A 9,490-nucleotide genomic window follows, 5' to 3' on the forward strand; every position below is an offset into this window, starting at 1 on the left:
CTGGTCGAGACCCAGAAGAATTTACGACCACTGCAAATTTGGGAAAGTCACCAAGGTTCCTAATCTGTAAATGAGGGTGAACAGTAATCCTTGCATTGGAAAACTGTGCCAAGACTAACAAACCAGCCCCTCTGTAAAGAACGTGATATACAGTCTCTTCTGAAGATGTCCCCGAGACCCCAAGCAGTACTGTTGTATTTTGCTCTGCTAGCTTAAGAAGAAATACTTGTTAAGGTTAATTGCTTCACAGAGATGAAGCAATTGGAGTTACTGGGGCAGAGGCTGAGAAACTGCATTGCTTCCTTCTGGCTCTGTACATCTGCCAGATTCCTATCTTCTAATTAGCTGGGATTTCTGGTTTCTCTGCTTCCTCAACTAAGAGACACTACTGAAGCAGAGTGGTCACGTTCTCCTCGATGTTTCTGTTAGAGGTCACCTGTGTCACCTTCCACACTGCATGGGTTTTATTTTAGGAGGACAGCAAGATTGCGGGAAAAGTGTTCATAATAAATAGCAAACTGGGTGAAGCAGGTAAGTAGCAATACAAAATTTTGATTTTTATTCTCTGAGTTCATATCAAAAGTGTCTTAATGGGGATGCAAACCTTTCAGGGGATTTAGGCAAACAAACAGAAGCTATTTGGCTGGCTTTTAGCACTGGTAAGAAAGCCTCAGACTGAATGGGCAGACCCTGTTGGCTTGCTCCAGCATTCTCTCAAGGGGATTACAAACTTGAGGCCTTTGCCTGAAAGTTTGCGTAGACCATAGGCCTGACTTTTATTGTAGTCAGCAGACTCAGTAGCTAACTAAATAAAATGAAACCACATTTCTGCCTAAAAAATCACATGTACAAACTTTTGGTAAGTCATTCTTTTTCATGAATGTGTACATTTCCTATAAGTAAAAGAAATGATAGATTACAAGAAAATCACAAGAGAGGTTGAGATCCTACATCTTAAAGAAATTCTATAACACAGCTGGCAAAATATAAAACAATTAAGATGCAAAACATAAATACCTGTTGTAAATACTAAAACATATTTACCTATATTATTTATTTATTTGCTTCTTTATATACGATCTTGTTATGTATATCAAGCTAAGGTCAAATTTTACTTTGTTGCCCAGGATGGCCTTGAAAATGCAGCCATCCTCCTGCCTCAGTTTCTCAAGCTCTGGGGTTACAGATGTACACCAGCATACCCGTATTTTTTTTTCCTTAAAATTCTTAAGTTGAAAGTATGTGAGTGGAAGAAAGCAGTGGGAAAATGGGACATGTCTTCAAGGAGACAGTGGACATGGGTAGAGAAGATATGGTAAGAAATCACAAGCACACCAGCACGCTCTCTGCTATGCTCTGAGGAAAGAGGAATGCAAACAACCCTGTCAACCCTCGTCAAGTTCTGTTATTTGAACTGAGGTAAAGGGATGATGAATTATGTCCTGATGCTGGACTTGGCCTGCACACTTTCCTCCGGTTCATCAACACACAAGGCAGTCATTGTATAAAACTTCAGAGCTCCAGCTGATTGAGTTACAAAGTGTCTTACGTTTTCCAGGATTAGTCTATGAATTAATTGTAAGTTTTGAGGGGAGAAGTTGGTATAATGGTGAATAATATAAAATGAACACAAATTCAGTATTTGGCAACTTCTGTATGAACTCACCGAATATTTCAACCATCAGGCTTTAGGCCAACACTTCAAATATAGAGAATTTCTACTTCTAAACCCAATATTCTTCAAGTATTTTGATTAACAAATGTTATACACATCTCTATGAAGTATACTTTAGAAAATAAAGAAAATATAATAAGATTAAATTTGCCCCAAACCAAAATAGTATAACTGTATATCTGTATATCTGTATATATGTGTATATATGTATATGTGTATATGTGTATATAAAATATATATGTATATGTGTGAGTGTGTGTGTTTGTTTATGCATATATATGAATTCATTATTTATATTATTTATATATTATTCATATATATGAATTCATTATTATTTTCATAGTAATTAAAATAATAAAGTCAAAGGTATCATATATCAAAATGAATTTTAGGGCCTATTATATAATATGTATTATTTGAGTGACATTCTACAGCAAGTTCTGCCACTTCCAATCCATATGATGTCCCCTGATGGAATATTTATTTTCTCAGTACCAGGAATTTTTATTCTTAAAGAAGAATCTCTGAATAAAATTATTATCTCTGAATAAAATTACTGTGAAGATCGAATGCACTTAGACATGTCTTTTCACTTAATACACTTATTAAATGTTAAATATATTATAAGTAGTTCACTGTTTTAATATGAGTATATATTAATTATAATGAGAATTGTAATGATTTTAAAGGAAACATTATTACTGTCAACTCTTTAAATCTAAACTATCCATCTAATCATAATAAAATGAAATAATTAAGGAAACCCACAGATTGGGAAAAAAAATCTTCACTAACCCCACATCTGGTAGCGGGTTAATACTGAAAATATATAAAGAAAACAAAAAGCTAACTACCAAGAAACCCAATCAGAAAATGAAGTATAGAACTAAACAAAGAATTCACAACAAAGGAATCTCAAAAGGCTGAGAAGCACTAAAAGAAATGTTTAAAGTCCTTAGTGATCAAGGAAATGCATACGAAAATGACCCTGAGATTCCACCTTACACCAATTAAGAATGGTTAAGATCAAAACCTCAGGTGATAACACATGTTGGCAAGGATGTGGTGAAAGAACACTTCTCCATTGCAGGTGGGATTGCAAACTGGTACAACCTCTCTGGAAATCAATCTGGAGATTCCTCAATAAATTAGAAATAGATCTACCCAAAGACCCAGCTATACCATTCTTGGACATATACCCAAAAGATACCCCACCATGCCACAGGAGCACATGTTCTATTATGTTCATAGTGGCCTTATTTGTGATAGCCAGAAGCTGGAAACAACCAAGATGTCCCCCAACAGATGAATGGATACATAAAATGTGGCTTATTTACACAATCGAATACTACCCAGGTATTAAGACCTAGGGCATTATGTGTTTTGCAGGTAAATGGATGGAACTAGAAAATATCATCCTGAGTGAAGTACCTCAGACCCAAAAGAACATGCATGGTATGTACTCACTAATAAGTAGATATTAGCCAATATCATATATATATATATATATATATATATATATATATATATATATATATATATATATATGGAATACCCAGGATACAATCCACAGAACTCACAAAGGTTAACAAGCCGAAGGACCCTAATTAAGAACGCTCAATCCCACTTAGGAGGGAGAAGAAATCAATCACAAGGGAAGGGGGGAGGGAATGGATCAAAAGGGGACAGGGAGAGGAAGAGGAGAACATGATCAGGTATTGGGTGGGGGAACAGTACTGAAGCCCTTGAGGCCCAGTAGGAAGACAGGGCATCAAGTGGACATATGAGGTTGCTATCCCACAGTCGAAAACTCTGACCCAGAATTGTTCCTGTCTAAAAAAACTGCAGGGACAAAAATGTAGAAAAACCTGAGGAAAAGGAGGTCCAGTGACAGGCCCAAATTGGAATCCAGCTCAGGGGAAAGCCCTGAGACCTGACACTATTACTGATGCTATGGTGTGCTTACAAACAGAGGCCTATCGTGATTGGCCTCCAAAAGGCCCAACAAGGAGCTGAAAGTCAGATGCAGATATTTGAACCCAACCAATGGGCTGAATCTGTGGACTCCTGAGATTGAATTAGGGAAAGGCTGAAAGAAGCTGAGGAAGAGGGTGACCCCATACCAGCAGTCTCAACTAACCTGGACCCACAGTATCTCTCAAACACCAAGCCACCAACCAGGCAGCATACACCAGCTGATATGAGGCCCCAACATATATACAGCAGAGGACTGTTGGGTCTGGACTCAGTCAGAGAAGTCACACCTAACCTTCAAGAGACTTGGGACACCAGGAAGTGGGGTGGTTTGGTGAGGTGGGGGGAAGGGTGTGAGGAGACAGTCTCTTGGAGATGGAGGGAGGAGAAGGTGTGGGATGTGGAATAGTTGGAGGACCAGGATGGGGGATAAAGTCTGGACTACGAAAAATGATTAAAGAATAAAAATAAAATAAAATAAATAAATTAATTAAAAATAGATATTGGGGCACTAAGAGGTACTAAGATTTTTTTAATGCAATGTGAAATGAACAACACCAGTTTAAATGTCTACCACCTTGAACATTTGTCATTTTTTTTTTAGTAATGACGTTTAAAATGTATTTTCTTCAGTATTTTCAATATTACTATACACTGACATTAACTGTAAGTGTAACCTTACAGTATATGTGTGTATGTGTGTGTACATATTTGTTCATAAACTTTTCAGTTAAATTCATAACTTGATCATTGTGAGTAGAAAAGATGTGAACATGACATGTAGACATAATTTTGACACTATGACACAAAGCCTGGCATGGTCAACATATCCAGTAGTGGTGGACTTGCTGAATCATGAATAATTTTACTTTTCCTCTTGTGAAGGGCCTTCTTAATATTTTCCATAATGCCCTTTTATATTTTTCCAGTGCTGTGCAACATACTTCACAAAGAACCGTGTATCTTTCTGGTTTAAAATAGTTATTCTAACAAATGTGAAGTCCTTGATTCTTTGGGCAGTTCTGGAATTTCGGTTACAAAATATCTAAGCTTCCAAATGTCAGAAAACAACAAATGGAAAAGTACACTGAGATCATAAACAGCATTGTAAAGGCGTCTCACTAATGAGGTAAATGTTGTTTGGAATTAAACAATAGGAGGTGTCTTAGGGTTTTACTGCTGTGAACAGACACCATGACCAAGGCAACTCTTAGAAGGACAACATCTGGGCTGGCTTACAGGTTCAGAGGTTCAGTCCATTATCATCAAGGTGGGAGCGTGGCAGCATCCAGGCAGGTATGGTACAGGCAGAGCTGATTGATAGTTCTATATCTTCATCTGAAGGCTTCTAGGAGACTGGCTTCCAGGCAGCCAAGACTAGGGTATTAAAGCCTAGGCCCACAGTGACACATCTACTCCAACCAGGCCACAACTCCTAATAGTGCCACTCCCTGGGTCAAGCATATACAAACCATCACAGAAGGAAACAAAGAATCAGAGAAAGAACCTAACAGGTGATCCTTAGGACTGAGTTTCACAGAAGCTCTTGGCTCCGAGAAGGAAAAGCCAAGTGTTCAACTCAACAGTCTAGGAAAGCATTTGAGCCCTTACTCACTCCACAGGCATCTTCTGAGGAAAGAAAGCAGTCAGCCCAGAAATAACTGAAATCAGAGCAAGGGACGCATACAGACGTGCAAACAGATGATAGGAAGGCCTGAGAGGAAGGACGCAAACATGCTATGATGACTCAAGTCTGGCAGGCACCATTACATTTCAGTGCTTAGGAAACACCAGTGGTACTGGTGCCTTTGCCTCATACTGCCATCATAAGCAGCAGTCTTGTGTATTGACCAAGCCGGTAGCCTCAAAGGGAAAAGCTATACAGCCAAGGAAAGAATCTGGAATTGAGCAAACATTTTCTCTGATGACTGGATTTTAAATCAAAGGTTACTAAGTCCCTTTAAATGGGGAGAAATATACTGCTGCATATGGTACAAAACCTTAGTCATGGAAGAAATTACATATTCTATTTACTTACTTAATAAAGCATGCATATTATGAGTTTTAATCAAATCTACCCACCATTCCTTTCCTTCCAAGTCTTCCCCTATCTCCCATCACTTTTCCGTACCAACTTGATGTGTGCTTTAAAACCTGCTGAGTTCATACAGTGCTATATATGAATATAAGACCATCTGCTGGAACATAAGTAGCCCGTCAGTGTCAGCATCCATAAATAAAACTGGCTCTCCTTACACCAGCATCCACTTATTGTCAATAGTTTCCCAACCAGGGGTGGATATTCATGATCCCCTTCCCATCCATGCAGGGATTTGTTCTAGCTCCAACTTGTGTAGGCCTTGACCATAAAGGCCTTTTGTTCCAGATATCTCTCTGACTCTTATCATCTTTGTACCCTTTTACCATTATGATCAAACTATACATTCCATTTAATGTTTTGTAATTTTGTAGAGTTTCATCCTATGGAAAAAGAAAAAGGAATGGTAAGAACTGACAAAGCAAGTTGGAAAATCAGTTTGGTTTTATAGCACAAGACGAGGTACTCCTGCTTAGTTTGAGATAGTTGATCAGGAACTGCATCTTAAGTTGGCTACAGGACTAATGGGTCTAAGAGATCAATGGTCTCCTGTTCTGTAACATTTGCAGAAGGCTATGGGTTTGATATAGTTTTCCCTGAAAGGTTCATGTTCAGCTTTCGTCCTATTTGTGGCTATGTAGACATGGGTTATTTAAAAGATGGAGCCTAGTAGACTGGACAGTATTTAGGGCCCTGGAGACATGCCACGGAAAGGGATTAGCATGTTTCTCCTAGGATTCCTGAGTTAGTACTAATAACAGAATTGTCATAAAAGAAAACCTGACTCTTACCTAGTCTCTTGGTTTCCCGATTAACGTTTAAACTTCACATATACCCACAAAGATATTGCTATCTATCTATCATAGGGAATACGGCCATAGGAGGCTTCACTAGAGTTTGTTACATAGTTGAGCCTCCAAACTGTGAATGAAATAAAATCTCTAAAAGTATGAGCCAGGCTCAGATATTTCATGACAGTAACACAACATAACAAAATTGCAAAATGTCTAAGACTCGATATTGAGTGCCATTTGAAAGACATATGCATTGCCTCAATTTGATGGCTTTTGGTAAAATAATTACCTTCAGAGTATATGCCAAATAATTTTACTGTTAAGCAGTTCAGCATAGCTAGTGAGGTTCTTAATTATAAAGTTTTTTTCTTACAATGAATGTATATTAATTAATAGCTTCTGAAAATTAATTAGTGATGGCCTATGAAGGCAAGTAAATGGGTAAGGCAAGATGTAGTCTGATGGCTTCCTTACATTTTTTCTGCATTTATTGAATCCAGTTTCTGACTCAATCTTCCAAACTGTTTGCTTCATCCCTCTTGACACTGTGGCTTCATCTGTACCATCATGGCCCTGCTTCAGTGTCTTAGCCCTTCTCAGCCCAGCTTTTGGAATATCCCAGAAACAGTCTTTGAATTCAAAGTTGACAGGTATTAACATGTCCCTTATATTATGACAGACAACCAATTATGACGTTAAAATCAGAGCAAATTATCTTCCTATTAAGAATCACATAATAGATCTCAACTAACTTAAAAATATTTCTTTATAAGACCAATCTCTTACTTTTTAAGAATGAATTATTTTAAAGAGAAACAGCAAGAAATGACAACAAAAATATATTGATTAGACCTACAGAAAAAAGACAGGGAATTGAGGAGTGCCACACACAAGGACAAGCTTTGACAGGAAGAAGGAAAGACCATTCTGAAGGATACAAGCAAGGACAACGACAACCTACAAAGAGGCAGAGAAATGGGACAACGAAGCAAATTCAGAGATCATGGACGCTTGATTTGAATAGATCATGGGGAGGGGTATATGGAGGAGTCAGGAGTAAGATGTTAGAAATCAAGAAAGTACCAGGCATAGAGAAAACACATATAAAATTAAGGTGGCTGCATGAAAATTTAACTTATCTTCTTTTATTACTATCCCTTAGATGCCTGTTTGTCTTCTGATAAGAGACAGAAAAGATGTGGATCTGGGTAAGAAGTGAGGTAAGGAGGAAGCAGGAGTAATAGAGGAAACGGAAACTGTAATCGGCTTACATCATATGAAAAGTCTATTTTTAATAAAAGACAAAACAAATAAAGATATCTTAAAAAACCAAAACAGAATTTAAGGTTACCAAACATTTAATGCTATACTTTTAAATAAAATACTAATATTAACACACACAGATACAAGATATTCCAAGGGAAAGAGTTAAAACAAGGAAAGGACTAAAGTCAAGGAAATTATAACTAATTGTCTATATCAGGAAAGAGACAGTATATCCTTCAGAAGAAAACAGATCATGTATATAAACCATAAACACATATTTGAAAAAAAACATGGGATAAGATGTTTTGAAATTGAAAGTATAAGGACTAATTAAATTAAAAGATTCAATAAAATATAGAGGAAACGGATTAAAATGCAAAAATTGAGCAACACAAAATATTATGTAGCATCATATTATAGGATATGGTCATTAATTTATATATATATATTTTTATATATATATATATATAAATTTATATATATATATATTAAGATATATAAAAATGTATCTTAATAACTATGGGGCCACCAATAAGAAAAAAGATAAAGCACAAGATACTGTCAAAAGAAGGTAATGACATCACTGGTCTCAACAGCTCTCCCATGATGAGCAGTTACAGAAAAGGACCCAACAGGGATGACATTAGTTGAAATACCAAACAAAGGGGAAATAGAAACTGTAGAGACCATATCTAGTGGATAGGCATGGCCCCCAGTTGAGGGATGGAGACACCTACCCATCTCAAAATTTTAACCCAGAAATGTTCCTGTATAAAGGAAAGACAGGGACAAAAAAAGTGGAGTAGAGACTGAAGGAAAGGCCACCCAGAGACTGCCCCACCTAGGGATCCATCCCATCTGCAGACACCAAACCCCAATATTATTGCTAATGCCAAGAAGAGCTTGCTGACAGGAGCCTGGTATGGCTGTTCCCTGAGAGGTTCTACCAGCAGATACTCACAGGACTGAGCCTGAGGTACCTAATGGAAGAGCTAGGGGAAGGACTGAAGAAGCTGAAGGGAATTGCAACCTCATAGGAAGAACAATATCAACTAACCAGACCCCCCCCCCCCAGGGCTCCTAGGGACTAGCCCACTAACTGAAGAGTATACATGGTAATCTATACATATGTAGCAGAGGATGGCCTTATCTGGCATCAATGGGAGGGGAGGCCCTTAGTCCTGTGAAGGCTTGATGCTCCAGCATAGGGGGATGCTGGAGCAATGAGACAGGAGTGGGTGAGTGGGTTGGGGAGCATCCTTATAGAGACAAAGGGGAGGTGATATGGAATGGGGGTTTCATAAAGGGGAAACAGGGAAGGCGGATATCATTTGAAATATAAATGGATAAACTAATTAATAATGATAATGAGGATGAAGAGGAGGAGGAGGAGGAGGAGGAGGAGGAGGAGGAGGAGGAAGAGGAAGAGGAAGAAGGAGCCTTGCAATCTGAAATACTCTGTAAGCTGCCAGATAAAAAGGATAGAAAAATAATTGTCTCTCATATAATGTGCTATTTAAAAAAATACTTGCAATGCATTGATAAAATAAGAAAACTAAATTAGCAGGTGAGCAAATGTGGGGAGGCTGACAAAGGACAGTTTCAGGAACAAGGTAAGGCCACATCTCTTCTACCTGCTAGGTAAGACTCAGAGAGCAAACCTTTAGACAGAACCCAGACAGA

General features: G+C 37.9%; 1 protein-coding gene and 1 long non-coding RNA gene across 7 annotated transcripts in view; one reads left to right on the forward strand and one right to left on the reverse strand.

Moving 5' to 3' along the window:
* Nav3 (neuron navigator 3) overlaps nt 1-9,490 on the reverse strand; it is a 712,871-nt gene that overhangs the window by 222,596 nt on the left and 480,785 nt on the right. The window lies entirely within an intron of this gene.
* The window catches only part of LOC143435709 (uncharacterized), a 10,466-nt gene continuing 1,316 nt past the window's right edge, over nt 341-9,490 (forward strand). The window contains exons 1-3 of the long non-coding RNA XR_013106171.1: nt 341-531; nt 3,065-3,130; nt 7,704-7,761. This is a non-coding gene — a long non-coding RNA (uncharacterized LOC143435709). The remainder of the gene's footprint in view (nt 532-3,064; nt 3,131-7,703; nt 7,762-9,490) is intronic.

The sequence above is a fragment of the Arvicanthis niloticus genome, chromosome 22 (assembly GCF_011762505.2).
Source record: "Arvicanthis niloticus isolate mArvNil1 chromosome 22, mArvNil1.pat.X, whole genome shotgun sequence".
NCBI lineage: Eukaryota > Metazoa > Chordata > Mammalia > Rodentia > Muridae > Arvicanthis > Arvicanthis niloticus.